The sequence below is a fragment of the Mustela putorius genome, unplaced genomic scaffold, assembly GCF_011764305.1.
Source record: "Mustela putorius furo isolate JIRA1106 unplaced genomic scaffold, ASM1176430v1.1 tig00000151_pilon_pilon_pilon, whole genome shotgun sequence".
Classification (NCBI taxonomy): Eukaryota; Metazoa; Chordata; class Mammalia; order Carnivora; family Mustelidae; genus Mustela; species Mustela putorius.
Genome location: NW_025421296.1, coordinates 9273250 through 9289260, shown reverse-complemented (window position 1 = coordinate 9289260; position 16011 = coordinate 9273250). Strand labels below are relative to the sequence as shown.

The window sequence follows — 16011 nt, the reverse complement described above, 5'->3', positions numbered from 1 at the left end:
TTTAATCCTGGATTTTTATTTAGTTCTATTTTAGAATTTCTATTCTGTACTAATATTTATCCCGTCTGCTCCCAGTGTATGCTTATTTTTCTATATATTCCTTAAGATATTTATTGTAGTTGTTTTAAATTTGTTAACTACTAGTTTCATGAATGGAGTCATCCATGTTTCTTTTCTTACTCACTAGGTTAATTCTTTTTTTTTTTTTTTTAAGATTTATTTATTTATTTGACAGGCAGAGATCACAAGTAGGCAGACAGGCAGGCAGAGAGAGAGAGAGAGAGGAGGAAGCAGGCTCCCCACTGAGCAGAGAGCCCGATGCGGGGCTCCATCCCAGGACTCTGGGATCGTGACCTGAGCCGAAGGCAGAGGCTTAACCCACTGAGCCACCCAGGCACCCAAAACTAGGTTAATTCTTAATTATGGATCACATTTTTCTGTTTCTTTATATATATTGTAATTTTAAAAATTGTATCCTAGATGTTGTAAATAAAACAGTAAAAACTGAAGTATATTTTGTTTCAAATCTCAGAGTGTGCAGGCTCTTCATTTTTCATGGATATTAGGGTGAGGAGCTGGAAATTCAGATCCCTTAGAATTCAGCTAAAGCCTGGGTTGCACTTTTAATCAAATTGAGTTCACCTGATCTCCCTTTTTTTTTTCTTTTCTTATCTCTGTCAGTATTTCAGCTGGCAGAGTGTGAGACTACCATTTTAGATATTTTGATTCCCCTCCGCATTCAGAGCCTAAGGTACCATGAGAATCTGTGGGCTATGTGATTTCTCTTAGCTTTCTAACCTCTTCACTGTCGCTCTGTTGGTTTTTAGAGAGGCAGGTACGGGGGTAGATGGGAAGACTTACTAGTAATTTGCTGTTGCATTTGTTGTTCTTCCAGATTCCTGTTTGTCTGTCCTACCAGTTCACACTGTCCTTGAAGGCTGGTGTCTCCGTGTTCCTGCCAGGTCAGGTCTGTCTGTGGGATCTTCATCCTGCTCTACAAGCTAGCCAGGCCCAGCCTTCAGATATGCCGCCTACGCTGGCTTTCGTGAAGGGCTTGTTTCTTGTTGAAATTAGGTCTTGTTGAAATTAGTAGGTCTTACTACTCTTTGCTAGACTGACCCACAGAAGAGTATGGTTTTATTTTGTGCAGGTGAAATTCCTTGTGACCACAAGATCAAAGGCCTTTCTGCATGCTCTGTATCCTAATTGGAAATGAAAGTCTCATATACATTTTTTAAAGCAAATGTCCCACAGTTTGAAATCCCTCAGTGAGTTTTCTGGATTATGGTCCGGTTTGATCAGTGGAGAACACTGGCAGGTGATCAGTGCAAGTTGAATGTGTTGGGTGAGATGCTTCCCCTTTTTCCTATTTCCAAGATTAAAATTGGATACCTATACAATTTTAATGAGCCACCCCTAGTTAGAGATACCCAACAATAAAATATCTGAAAGAGCATAAGAATAAAATCAAACCTTGTTCTCTGGCACTTGCCCTGAGACAGACTTCTTTTCAGTTATGAAACTGGCCAATCAAATACAAGTCAGCAAATAGGAGAAGTTAAAGATACATAAAGTGGAACCATAGCTGTCTTAGTCTTTTAGACTGCCGTAACAAACTACCATTGACTAGGTAGCTTAAGCAATAAACGTTCATTTCTTACAGTTCTGGAGACTGGGAAATCTGTTCAGGCAGATTCTTTGTATCATGAAACCCCATTTCCTGGTTCATGGACAACTGTCTAGTCTTGTGTCCTTACAGGGCAGAAGGGGTGAGGAAGCTCTCTTGTGTCTCTCTTACAAGGGCACTAATTCCACTTATGACGCCTCTGTCCTTATGACCTAACCACCTCCCAGAGGTACTGCTTCCTAATACCATCACAAGAGGTCCATTGCAATAACATTACTACCACTAACGGTTGAAACATAATGGATTATTTACTGTATTTCAGGTTTCAACCCAGTGGTATTGAATGTGTTGTCATTTAATTCAGAACAATTCTGAGTAGAACTGAGATTTAAATTGGTAAGTGTTTGACTACAAAACAAACACCTCTAACTACTAAGCTATTAATACCCCCTTGTTTAACCACTTTTTTTTATGATCAGTCTGTTATTTAATATGTGTTCGATGGTCCTATCAATTCCTTTTTGATCATCCAGTAGCATTTTACCCAATACATAGTTTTTGTGAACAATAATGTGAAATGTTTATAAAAGAATTCCAAGACTATGTTTTTTGAAGTATATAATTTATTTGGGGGAAATAAGGCTTACATTCAATAGCCACACAGCCAAAAAGTGCTACAAAAGATCATGTAATAAATGCTGTATTTATGGAGCAAGTTGTATTTTTTATCATGCAGTTTGGTATTACCATCAAGATAGGTAAACTGTGGGATGCCTGGGTGGCTCAGTAGGCTAAGTGTCTGCCTCCTGCTGAAGTCGTGATCCCAGGCTCCTCAGCAGGGAGCCTGCTTTCCCTCTGCCTGCCGCTCTTCCTGCTTGTGTGTGCTTGCTCGTTCTTTCTCTCTGACAAATAAATAAATAAAATCTTAAAAAAATTTGTATATAAGACTGATGAATCACAGACCTGTACCCCTGAAACAAGTAACATATTATATGTTAATTAATTGACTTTAAATTTAGAACAATCGAAAACAAAACCAAAAAGATGAGTTATGTAATTTTGAAATAGTTTACTACTATTAAAAAAAAGATAAGAAAATTGTCTTAAATATAACAGAGCCATTAATTTGATGTTTACTAATGGTGTCACTTTTTCCTGGCCGGGAATATATATATTAACAATTCATTTCCTCGAAGCCCTAAAGATTGGGTATAGCAGACATGAAAAATGAAAAGTTCAGTCCTCCGTGAAACCGTACCCTAACTGATTTTACAGACATGCCAGGTGGGGCTCCCATGCCCTACTTGCTCACTTGCTGGAAGCAGCATTGGGATGGGAGGCACGAGCAGCATCGTGTGGTCTGTGGATGCTCATCTTCCTGGATCCTCCTGATACCGTCCAACTCTTGCTTTAATAAACATAGTGATTTCTGTCAGGGCTTCACTGCTGAGATGCGTCTGGCTCTACATTTCTGTTCTGATGGCTAAAGCTTTCCTGTGATACGTGAGGTCAGGAGTGCCCGTAGAGGGGCGCCTGGGTGGCTCCCTCACTTAGGAGTCTGCCTTCAGCTCTGGTCATGATCCTGGAGTCCTGGGATCGAGCCCCTGCTTAGACGGGAGTCCACTTCTCCCTCTGCACTTCAACCTGTTTGTGCTTGTTCTCTCTCTCTATCTCAAATAAATAAAATCTTTAAAAAATGAAAAGAAAAAAATAAGTACCCAGTAGACATGGGCTACAACGTGGATCAACCTGGAGGTCTTATGCCTTAGCATAAATGAACCAGTCTCTAAACCAGTCTCTAAAGGACAAATGCTGTATAATACCACTTACACGAAGTAGTTGAAGAAGTCCAGTTCATGGAAACAGAATCAGCAGTTGCTAAATATTGGGTGCAGGGCCACTGGGGATGGGCGGGGGAAAGAGTACAGAATTTATTTATTTATATTTAATGGGTACAGAATTCCAGTTTTTCGAGGTGAAAAGAGTTCTGCAGGTGGATGGTTGTGATGCTTGGACAAGAATAGGAATGTGTTGATGGTTAAAATGGTAAATTTTATTTTATTTTTTAATTTATTTGACAGAGAGAGAGATTGATCACAAGTAGGCAGAGAGAGAGAGGGGGAAGCAGGCTCCCCGCTGAACAGGGAGCCCAATGCAGGGCTCGATCCGAGGACCCTGAGATCATGACCTGAGCCGAAGGCAGAGGCTTAACCCACTGAGCCACATAGGCACCCCAAGATGGTAAATTTTATATCAAGTGTATTACACCACTGATTAAGAAACCTAATTACATAAAACCTCATGTCAGTAAAAGCATGTATTTAAACGTTAAATAAAGGAATGCCCAGTAGATTGCATTGCATTTTATTAAGATTATGCTTAGTTTTTATAGGACAGCAGAAAATGCCAGTGTTGATGCTGACATTGTTCTCTCCTTGCTTATTAATGAGATGAATAGCTTTTTTAAGAGATAGCTAAAAGTAGAAGATTCTTTGGCTTGATATCATTGCCACCTGCTCTGGAAAGTACTTGAAAGGGACTCCAGTGATAGTTCTCGCCTAGACAAAGGGCCCCAGACCTCAGCATTGTTGAACAGTTTTAGTCTCTTGAGGACCAAATAAAAAACAACAGTGTGGGAAAGCCACTGTGCCTGCGTGTTTGATGAGCATAACGAGTGTGTGTGTGTTTTACAAACAGTGTAATTGATTCTTAGAGTCCCTGCGGTCCAGCATTGAATATATCATGGAGACTAATTTTTTAAAGCAAAAAAAAAAAAAAAAAAAGTGAAGAGAGACAAAACATCTCATCAACACCCTCGTTTTTGGGATTTGGACATTCCTGGTAGAATAAGAAATCACCAGTTTATGATCATAGTGGAAAACAGAATTTTGTTGACAATTTCTTGGCATGGTAGGGTTATGTAAGTACTATTAGATAATTTTTATTTTTTGAGGAACATAGTGATTGATTTAATTACTCATTGATTTAATTTAGTCATCCAAAACGTGTAACGTAAAAAAGTGCAATTATCACATGATCCGGCAGTTGCACTTCTGGGTATACACTCAAAAGAACTGAAAGCTTGTGTATACCCATGTTCAGAGCAGTATGATACATAGTAACTGAAACATACAAGTAACTCACGTCTCCATCGGTGGAGGAGTAAGTTAGCAGAATGTGGTATGTCTATAGAATGCAACGGTGTTCAGCCTTCCAAACAAAGGAAATTCTGACACGGTCTACAACGTGGATGCACCTTGGAGATAGACTAAATGAAATGAGTCATTGCAAAAGGACAGATACCACATGATTCCACTTACATGAAATACTTAGAGTAGTCAAAATTATGGAGACAGAAAGTCGTTGTCAGGGGGAGGGGGGAGTGGGAATGGGATTTGCTGTTCAATGGGTACAGAGTTTCTGTTCTATGAGATAAAGAGAGTTCTGGAAATGGATGGTGGTGATGGTTGCACAACATTAGGAATGCGTTTAATCCCCCTGAACTTTACACTTAAAAATAGTTTTAGATGGTAAGTTTTGTGTTGGGTATTATACCACAACAAAAAATGTTTAAATATAACAATTTAAAGATCAGTTTCCAGAAAAGATAAATGCTTTTTGCCTTAGGTTAGGAAGTTCCTTACTGCTGCGTTTTTTTTCTTGGAAGAAGTATTTTCCATAATATAGGTTAATAAGGGATTTTGTATATAAAAATTTGAGTAACTGCAAAATACATGTTTTCTGCAAATACTTTCTGCTGGACAAAGAAGTACAGTGACTTCGGAAGTTATATTTTGGATTTAAGAAATCTCTGGTGTTGTACAAGTTCAAAAGAAAATTTAAGTTTTATTTATTGAAGTAATCCCTATACCCAGTGTGGGGCTTGAATTTATGACCCCAGGATCAAGAATCACATGCTCTTCCTCCCTGAGCCAGCTAAGCACTCCACAAGTTTGAAAAAAAAAATTTTAAAGATTATTTATTTGAGAAAGGGAGAAAGAGAGCATGAGCAAGGTGAGGGGCAGAGGGAAAAGGGTAGAGAGAATCCATACACAGACTCCCTGCTGAGCCTGGAACCCCACACAGGGGGCTTGGTCCCAGGACCCCAAGATCCTGACCTGAGCCAAAATCAAGAGTCAGAGGCTCAACTGGCTGAGCCACCCAGGTGCCCCTCAAGTTTGAAAATTTCCAAGGAAGGAAACTCCTCTGTTTTTTTTTCTTCCCAGGGTAGCATATTAGTCCTCTGGAATATATCAGAATTACTCCTGCTTTATATTCACGTTGGTGCATCTAAATACTGTCCCACCCAGCTGTTGCTGGCATGTCAGCTGGGAACTACTTACCATAAACTGTTTGCTTTGGAGTTTTATTAATCTTTTCTAAATGAGATATTATTTCAGGTACTGACTCACAATCATTAAAACCCTGGAAAAATGACAATATTAGTAATTGGATTATAAACCAGTCAATAAGTGCTGGGTTTATAAACACATATTTGTATAATAAGCTCTGTGTTGAGTGTTAAAAGTGAATATTTGAAATGACACTCTTTCTACAAAATGTGTTGTTTGGAACAGGTGCATTTATCCTTAAGATAAATTTGTGGACACTGTAGTAAGCCGTTTACAGGTTTTTTCATTGGGACGTTTTTCAGATATTTTTATCTTGGATAGAACATTTTTGACCAAATACAGTTTGCTAAGTGTTATTGTTCATGGAGAATAGATGAACAAAAGTGATGGGCTACCTCTGAGTGAATTTAATGAAACTTTTGAGTGTGTTTTTGTTGTTGTTGTTGTTGTTTTCTTTTGTTTTGTTTTGGTAAAGCCTAGAGAAATATAGGGATCTGTTTAAATTCAGTCTAAATACATTAATTATTAGAAAACATAAAAAGCCTCTTTTGAAGGAGTCTTCACGGTATGTGAGGAGTTTCATGTGAGGTGATTACTGTCTTTTTGGTTTGAAACTCAAGAGAGTATCTAGTTGTATAATCCTGTCTTTTTGAAAAGAAAGGGTAATTTTCTAGGTTTAAAGAAATCAATGGTTCATAATCAAGTGACTCCTGTGTACCTGGCATTTTTGCACATTTTGTTGAAATACCTTATCCCAGAGCAGGTAGTATTTCCATTCCTTCATGGAAAAGCAGGCAGGACAAGTTCAGGGGGCGTTTGCCCATTCTGATTCCTTCACTATCTCCTTTATAACACATTGGCATGTAATCCTTCCTGATCCTTTGAGGTAAGGATGCAATTATCTGCATTTTATGGACCGGGAATCTGGGCTTTAAAAGGTTAAGTTAGTTACTGAGGGTCACATGGTGAAGGTGGGAAAGCAAGATGTGAACCCAAATGACTTCGCAATAGCCAAGAGTGTCTGTGAAGTAATTATTTTAGTTCTGTTCCTCTATCCCAGTGAAGGCTGCCTGGAATCATTAGAGGGTCTTCTGTCTTCTGTAGCCCCAAGATGACACCATTTGCCTGTACCCACTACATAATCCCAGTTGATATGCTGCTGATGGGCATAAGGACATACAGAACTGGAGTATCTTGGAACCCCTGACTCATCAGAAGTATCTATGAAGTATCATGACCTGGGCTAAGTCCCAGGGATTAAGAGGACCAGGCAGGTGTTTAAGGTTCATCAGGGAGATACAGCCGTAACTAATCTTTGGATCTGGGGTGAATGTTTTCATGGAGACCAGAGGCGCCATGGGCACAGAGAGGAGGAAGTGGTAAAGCGTGGAGGGCTCCTTCTCAGAGGAGGGATTGTTTGAATTGTGTGGAGGCCAGGTTGCCTGAAGCCTCCAGACGCACATCAGGAGGTGTGGGATATTTCAGGCGGTGAATGGCAGGCACAACGTGAAGGCAAGAAAGAGTGCAGCCCCATGAGCGTGTTCTGCAGTGATTCAGGACTGCTGGACCCAGCATATAAGGGAGATGGGCAGGAGAGGCGAATTTAATAGGGTGCCCCCAAACACGAGGGGTGTTTGGCTTTGATCCTGTCTGTGATACAGAGCCACTGGAAGAACAGAAGGATCATAGGCATGAGGGTGGGTTAGCCGGGCATAGTCCTCAACGTTATGAGACATACATACATACACCCTCAACGTTATGAGACAGGTTATGAGAAGGATCCATGCAGAAGGTTGGAAATCTGGGCGTTCGTTGGGAGACAGGTTGCGGGATGACAAGTAGCACATTATGATGAAGTGCTGGAAACAGAATAGGGCTCAACTGTCAGCTCAGTGAACTTACGCTGCCCGGTGTCCCTACCTCATGAGGCAGTCTCTTCAAAGTTGAGATTGGTCAGGGCTGGAATGCTCCTTCGTAAGCCATATTTGCCCCTCTAACTTCTGCCTCTCAGAATGATGTCTCTTCCTTCCACCTTCCACCTCCACTTCCCTAGGTGATTGCAGTATTGCTGGGTCTTTTTCCCATGGGCCTGTGCCTCAGTTTGTCAAAGATCTGACAGTATGTAACGCTCTTACCAGAGCCTGGATTGTGTAGGAGTTACAGGGTGATTCCAGGCTTGTGCACGCTCTTGGGGACACCAGCACTGGGTGGATGGCAACCGGTAGAAGATGGAGGCACCTAAGCTGAGCTTTGGAATGGGACTTGGAATGAGTACATCCAGAGCATCCAGAGTGTAATGGTGTGTTATCCGCACCCCTACGCAGCTGGCCCATTTGAAGCACAGTAGTATTTGTGTGTATGTATATGGAATTTGATAACTCTGTTAGCTCAGCATGTGATTTCACTAGTATTTATGCCATAGGTAAAGAGTTGTGTGATAAACTCAGGCTTGAAGGTCTGTTTCAGATTAATTAGTTTAGAACTCCTATCACGGAGTGCATTACTTACATTTTTTGGTTGATAAATTTTGAAAGGGCAAAGAAAGGGCTCTTTTTTAATCTTGGTGTCTTTTCTCATCTAGTTACCAACAACATGGCAGCCCCTCAGAGAATATTTGTTGAATGAATGCCATTTTTTCCCTCTATATTTGACACTAATACTATAAAATTTTTCCATCTCTATACATTTAGAATCATGATTCTGTTACATAATATTTTAGCCCTTTTTAACCTCTGAGTCAGCTGTAACTTTGATAAGCCTATCTTAAGTATTTATTTACATCGTAGATAGGCATGTCCTGTAGATCAGGTCAAAGCTCTGTGGATGCTTAAGAGGTGTTTCCCAAATAACATATCAAAGAGTTTTAGAATAATTTTGGAGTTGATTTATAAGCTGACCCATATTTCTTCACGTTTCCATACTTGATAGTTTTTTTCTATGCATTTCTTGGTAATTCTTCAGTCTCCTATATATTACCCTACATGGATCACCAACAGTTTTTTTTTTAATATTTTATTTATTTATTTGACAGACAAAGATCACAAGTAGACAGAGAGGCAGGCAGAGAGAGAGGAGGAAGCAGGCTCCCTGCTGAGCAGAGAGCCTGATGTGGGGCTCGATCCCAGGACCCTGAGACCATGATGTGAGCTGAAGGCAGAGGCTTTAACCCACTGAGCCACCCAGGGACCCCATATTTTATTTGTTTATTTGACAGAGACAAAGACAGTGAGAGAGAGCACACAAGCAAGGGGGCAGGACCGAGACAAAAACAGACTCCCCGATCCCAGGACCCTGGGATCATGACTGAGTCACCCAGGCACCTCTGGATCACCAACAGTTTTAGGAAGACTTTTCTTTTACAATGAGGAGGTTTATTTTATTTTATTATTTGTTTAAAGATTTTAAAAGATTTTATTTATTTATTTGAGGGAGAGACCATAAGTGGTGGGGGGGGAGGGCAGTGGGAGAGGGTGAAGCAGACTCCCCAGTGAGCAGGGAGCTGGACTCGGAGCTCCTTCAGAGGACCCCAGTGTCATGACCTGAGCTGAAGACAAACATTTGCCCGGCTGAGCCACCCAGGCACCCTGAGGAGGTTTGTGTTAGACTACATTTTATTAGCCCACTTTCTGGAAATCTATTATAAAGCCAAAACATATTGGATTTGTAGAAAAATGGAATAATTTAGTTTCCCTATAAGCAGTAAATTTGACTGTTGGTTTTTTCTTTCTCTTTTTTGGTGGTCTCCGGCCTGGTACTTACTTACCCACCACTGATTATTAAATATGTGAAGATGTGGAGTGCCATCTGCTGAAGGATTTTCAGGTCTTATTGATGAGGTTACTGATTTCCAGGTTACATGATGGTGGCCCAGAGTTTCGTTTTTAATCAGTTTTGTTGAAGTATATTGAATATATAATTGAATTCACTGATGCTAAGGGTATAATTCAGTGAAAATATGAAAATTCATATTTTCAACAGTATGCACAGGCATGTAGCACGACTCCAGTCATGATATAGAACATTTCTGTCCCCACCAGACGTTTTGTCATCCTTGTTGCAGTCAGCCCCGTCTCCCCTTGTAACAATTGATCTGTTTTCTACTGCTGTAGTTTTGCCTTCTCAAAAAATTCATATACACGGAATTAGACATTTAGTCCTTTGTGTTTGGCTTTTTAGTGTAACGTTTCTGAGATTAACTTATATTGTTTCATGCATCAGTAATTCTTTAATTACTGAGTAGTGTCCCTTTGTGTGCTATACCGTAATTTACTTATTCATTAGTTGATGGATATTTGAGTTCTTTCAGGTTTTGGGATATTAGGAGTAAGGCTACTATGAACATTTTTGTACAGGTCTTGGGAATTTGTGACTTTAAGTTTCTCTTGGGTAAATACCTCAGTGTGAAATTTCTGGGTCATATGGTGTGTGTTTAACTTTATAAGAAACTGCCCAGTTGGACAGAAGAAAGAGAATTAAGGAGTCGGTCCCATTTACAATTGCACCAAAACCTTAAGATACCCAGGAAAAAACCTGGGAATAAACCTTTGCCTCTAACCAAAGAGGCAAAGGATCTGTACTCAGAAAACTATAGAACACTCATGCAAGAAATTGAGGAAGACACAAAGAAGTGGGAGAATGTTCCAAGCTCATGGATTGAAAGAACAAATATTGTTAAAATGTCTGTGCTACCTAGAGCAATCTCAATTCAGTGCAATCTCTATCAAAATACCATCAACTTTTTTCAGAGAGCTGAAACAAATAATCCTAGAATCTATATGGAATCAGAAAAGACCCCAAATAGCCAAAATAATGTTGAAAAAGAAAAACAAAGCTGGTAGCATCACAATCCCAGACTTCAGACTCTGTTACAAAGCTGTGAACATTAAGACAACATGGTACTGGCACAAAAACAGACACATAGGTCAATGAAACAGAATAGAGATCCCAGAAATGGACCTCAGCCCTATGCTCAACTAACCTTGACAAAGCTGGAAATGGAAAAAAAAAGACCGTCTCTTCAACAAATTGTGTTGGGAAAGAAAATTGGACAGCCACATGCAGAATGAAACTCTACCATTTCCTTACACCACACACAGAAATAGATTCAAAATGGATGAAAGACCTCAATGTGAGACAGGAATCCATCAAAATCCTAGGAGAACACAGGCAGCAACCTCAGTGACCTGCAACAACTTCTTGCTAGACATATCTCCAAAGGCAAGGGAAACAAAAGCAAAACTGAACTATTGGGACTTCATCAAGATAAAAATCTTCTGCACAGCAAAGGAAATAGTCAACAAAACTAAAAAGCAACTGATAGAAAGGAAGAAGATGTTTGCAAATGTCTTATTAAATAAAAGACAAGTATCCAAAATCCATCAAGAACTTATCAGACACAACACCCAGAAACCAAATAACCCAATCAAGAAATGGGTAGAAAACTTGAATCGACATTTCTCCAAAGAAGACATACAAATGGCCAACAGACACATGAAAAAGTGCTCAACATCATTCAGCATCAGGGAAATACAAATCAAAACCACAGTGAGACATCACCTCACACCAGTCAGAATGGCTAAAATTAACAAGTCAGGAAACAACAGATGTTGGGGAGGATGTGTATAAAGGGGAAACCTCCTATGCTATTATTGTTGGGAATGCAAGCTGGTGCAACCACTCTGGAAAACAGTATGAAGGTTCTCAAGAAGTTGAAAATAGAGCTACTCTATGACCCAGCAATTGCACTACTAGGTATCTACCCCAAAGAAACCAGTGTAGTGATTTGAAAGGGCACCTGCACCCCGATGTTTGTAACAGCGGCGTCCATAATAGCCAAACTATGGAAAGAGCCCAGATGTCCATCAACAGATGAATGGGTAAAGAAGATGTGGTGTGTATCTATCTATCTATCTAACTATCTGTCTATCTATCTAGATCTATGATGGAATATTATGCAGCCATCAAAAAATGAAACCTTGCCGTATGTAACAATGTGGGTGGAACTAGAGGTTATTATGTTGAGTGAAAGAAGTCAATCAGAGAAAGACAATTATATGATCTCATGCATGCAGAATTTAAGAAAAAAAGAATCATAGGGGAAGAGAGGAAAAAATAAAACCAGACAAAATCAGAGAAAGAGACAAACCATCAGAGACTCTTAATCATAGGAAATTAACTGAGGTTTACTGGAGGGGGAAGGCGGTTCAGAAGATGAAGTAACTGGATGATGGACATTAAGGAGGGCATGTGATGCAATGAGCATGGGGTATTATATAAGACTGATGAATCACTGACCTCTGCCTCTGAAACTAATAATACATTATATGTTAATTAATTGAATTTAAGTTAAAAAAAAAAAAAAAGAAACTCGCCATTTATATTTCAAAGTGCCTGTGACTTTTTGGATTTTCTGCCAACATTGTAAAAGGTTTCTAATTGCTTTATATCCTTACAAACACTTGATATTTTTGCCCTTTTAAATTTAGTCATTCTTGTGAGTTTTTAGTGGTATCTCGTTAAGGTTTTACTTTGCATTTTCCTGCTGACTAATTATATTGAATATCTCTTCCTGTGCTTACTTGACATTTGTTTATTTTCTTCTTGCAAGTGTTTAAATCTTGTCCCCTCCCCCCACAGTGGTTTGTTTTGCTTGTTTGTTTGTTTGTTTGTTTGGGGGGGGTGTCTGGCACTGAGTTTTAGTACCATGAATGAGTGATTATGAAGAAATGTAAGGGAGGTATTTTGTGGCTATTTTGTATTTTGTGGTTGACTTATTTTCAAGAAAGGAATCCCATTCAAAGGATATTTTGTTTCCTACACCATTTTTTTGCTGTTTTGGGCATAACTAGAGGGAGTCTTCTATTATCTGTTGGTTTATTTTAATTTAACTTGCCCTGCTTCCCTACCTATACAGTTGACTTTTGAACAGTACAGGAGTGAGGGACCTGATCCCTTACCATGCAGTAGAAAATCCCCGTGTAACTTTTAACTCCCCCAAAACTTTACTAATGGCCTGCTATTGACCAGAAGCCTCCTCTATAACATGAACAGTCAATTCACACATACTGTGTATGTTATATGTACTGTATATTATATCCTTACTGTAAAACAAGCTAGAGAAAACAAAAATGTTATTAAGAAAATCATAAGGAAGAGAAAATACATTTACAGTACTGTACTGTTTTATTAAAAAAAAGAAAATCAGGTATAAATGGACCCTCACAGTTGAAACGCATATTGGTCAAGGGCTAACTGTTCTGTTGACAAAATCTGTCAACTCGTATTCTCTGAGAAAACCTGAGGATTCTATTAACTAGCTCTCTAAGCAAACGTTCACAGGTATACATTCATCACGTGCAAACCTTGACTCTGTCCGATGCCACTGTGAAAGCCTCCTTAATTATCTCCCTCATCAGCCTACAGAGAGCGAGGACATCGTCTCGTGCTTTTGGGTCCCTTTGCACCTGGCACTGTGCAGTGTGAATAACCGAGGAGTCAGCAGATGACTGTTGATGATAATAAGTTGCTGATCTAGGTAAATTAAGTGCTCTTGAGTGATTCCAGAATTTTAGAGAATAAGAGTTCTGTCTGAACTGGTAGGTCTAATAGGGAAATATCTTGAAATTCTCACTTTACAAACTGCTTATATAAGCTCTCTATAAAATCTTCTTGAAATTGTGTTTTAGCAAAGCTATGATTATGATTTGACTGTGAATAAGAGAGGGAAAGTCTATTTTTAGAGTAGACGTATCTAGGTTAGACAACCTAGGAGTATCCTAAATTTTATTTCCGGTTTCTCATGGGCATGAATGGCTTAATCTATTTTTTCCAGGGGAGCAAAAGGCAGAGTATGTTTTTGATAATTTTGAGTAGTGTTTCATATTAACGTAAAGTGAAGTTGACTTACCGAGTGGTGTTCACGCTGTGTAGAGTAAGAGATTTTTAGAAAACAGATGAAATAATAAGCTCTTGAAGAGTTTATTTATGGAAAGTAAAAACTAGTTATGATCTAACAGAGCACTTGATTGGCATCTCTGAAATCTGAGGTCCGGGACCTGCTGAGCTGTGTGACTTTGGAAAAGTCAGTTCACAACTCTGGGCTTTCATTTCCTTAGTTGTGGAAGGAGTGGATTTACAGCAGCTGACCACGCAATCCTAGCTTGAAACTATGTGCTGTGAATTATTTCTATCAGGATGGCTTTAACGTCACATGGCGACTTTGAGGAAAAATCTAATCCTGAAATTCGTTTAGGGTATTATTCTTTAACCCGATCATAATGATGTGACTTTGACATTTCTCAGTCATTAGAAGAAGAGCTGACATCTGTGTTGTTTTTCTCTTCAAAAGTGTGAGAAGGAAAAGGCAAAAATAATGATAAAGATGAAAAGGATTTTTTTAAAGGAATTTTTGATACAGTTTAAGGCAAAGCAAAAAAATACTCGTTGGAAAAATTGTTAAATATAAAACTTTTTACTTTGTTATTATGAGTCACCATCAATCTCAAACACCTCTGGGCCCAATTTAACTAAAAATTTCTCTAATGCTTTTTTTTAAGTATACATGATTTTATTCGTTTGAATTCCGGAATCATCTATTTCTGCAGGCTGATAAAACCTTAAATTGCAGGTAGTAAATAATCAAAAAGAGTTGTAGAACTTGGGAGTGCATATTTCTATTTTAATCTGGTGCTAATTGTTACTTTATATTCTTGCTGAACATTGTTAGGTACAGGGACAGGGGAAAGAAGATTGTTTTGAAAGTTTTAAATGTGTGGGAAGTATCAGTCTTAGTTGTTATTTAAATAGACATTTTCAGGCTTTCTTTTTCTTTTTCTTTTTTTTTAAAGCTCTGCAAAATCTGGCTCAAGATTTGCAGCCTTACTAATAAACTTCCGACATACCGTTCATTACACATTACTCCACAAAGAAGATAATGAGGGTTGGGACATTGCATTGACCTTAGTGAAGTAGTTCTAAGCCATTGTCTGTCGAAGTCGCAAGTGCCTCCTTAAAAATTTTACTGTGGATTACTCCTACATCTATGGAAAATATACAGTAAATCTCAATTTAAAAAGAAAAGATACCTTTTGCAGTCGGGGTATTTTCTTTCCTGTCTCTAGCTCCCACTTTCAAGTAAACAAAGATGTAGTTATTTGGATTGATGGTATACAAGGAAAGCAGATGCTGGAGAAGATGTTTAGATTTTCCACCATGGTATTTTCTTGGTGCATTGCTGGATATTCAGATAACAATTCTTTCAGGATGAATCCAAATACAATGAAAGCGTTTATGTGTCAGAAGACCTGTGGACTGGACTTTCCTCAAAAAGCCTCAGTTTCTCTCTCCATTTGTAAAACGGAATCACGTTGTTTCTGAGCCTGAGTACATGCCTGGTCAATTGTTTCCTTCTTAAACATGAAACGTTGTGTGCTCACCATTTGGGACAGTGCTGCCTCCCAGGTCTGCCCTGCCTCCGAGAGAGAAGCCTCAGGATAACTGGACATATGTGAGAGCTCATGCACAACTGCATTTGGAAAACGAGACAAGCTGAAGCGCCTGTTTTGTAGTATTTTATTTGCTTAGAAACATTAAGAAAGTTTCTGAAGTACATGTGTTTCCCTCCGCACAATTCCACTGTCGGTGAGGGGCTACCTTGTGTCCTGCATGGTTTTGTGACCTAGAAGGACTGACAAGACACGTGGGTGGTTGTGTGTTTGGAGGGGCGCAGAGCCACTGGGGCTGGGGACTCCAGAAAGATGCAGTACACAGCCTCCTTGGGATTGTTTTCCAATAAATGCACAAGCAAAGCCCACCCCGTGGTTGATTTCTGTTTTCTCCTAGAATCGACTTAAAGTTGGCTAGAACGGCTATATTTGAAAGAGGCTTTGGGCTCAGTTTTTTCCCCCCGGTATAAGGAAGAAATATACTGTCTCTCATTCAAGGCAAATTGGTCTCTCTTTCTCTCTCTCTCTCTCTGTTTTTTTTTTTTTTAAGGATTTTTTAATTTATTTGACAGAAAGAGAGATGACAAGT

General features: G+C 39.2%; 1 protein-coding gene across 1 annotated transcript in view; it reads left to right on the top strand.

Moving 5' to 3' along the window:
* FAM110B (family with sequence similarity 110 member B) overlaps positions 1-16011 on the top strand; it is a 150407-nt gene that overhangs the window by 23521 nt on the left and 110875 nt on the right. The gene's annotated exons all lie outside the window — the stretch shown is intronic.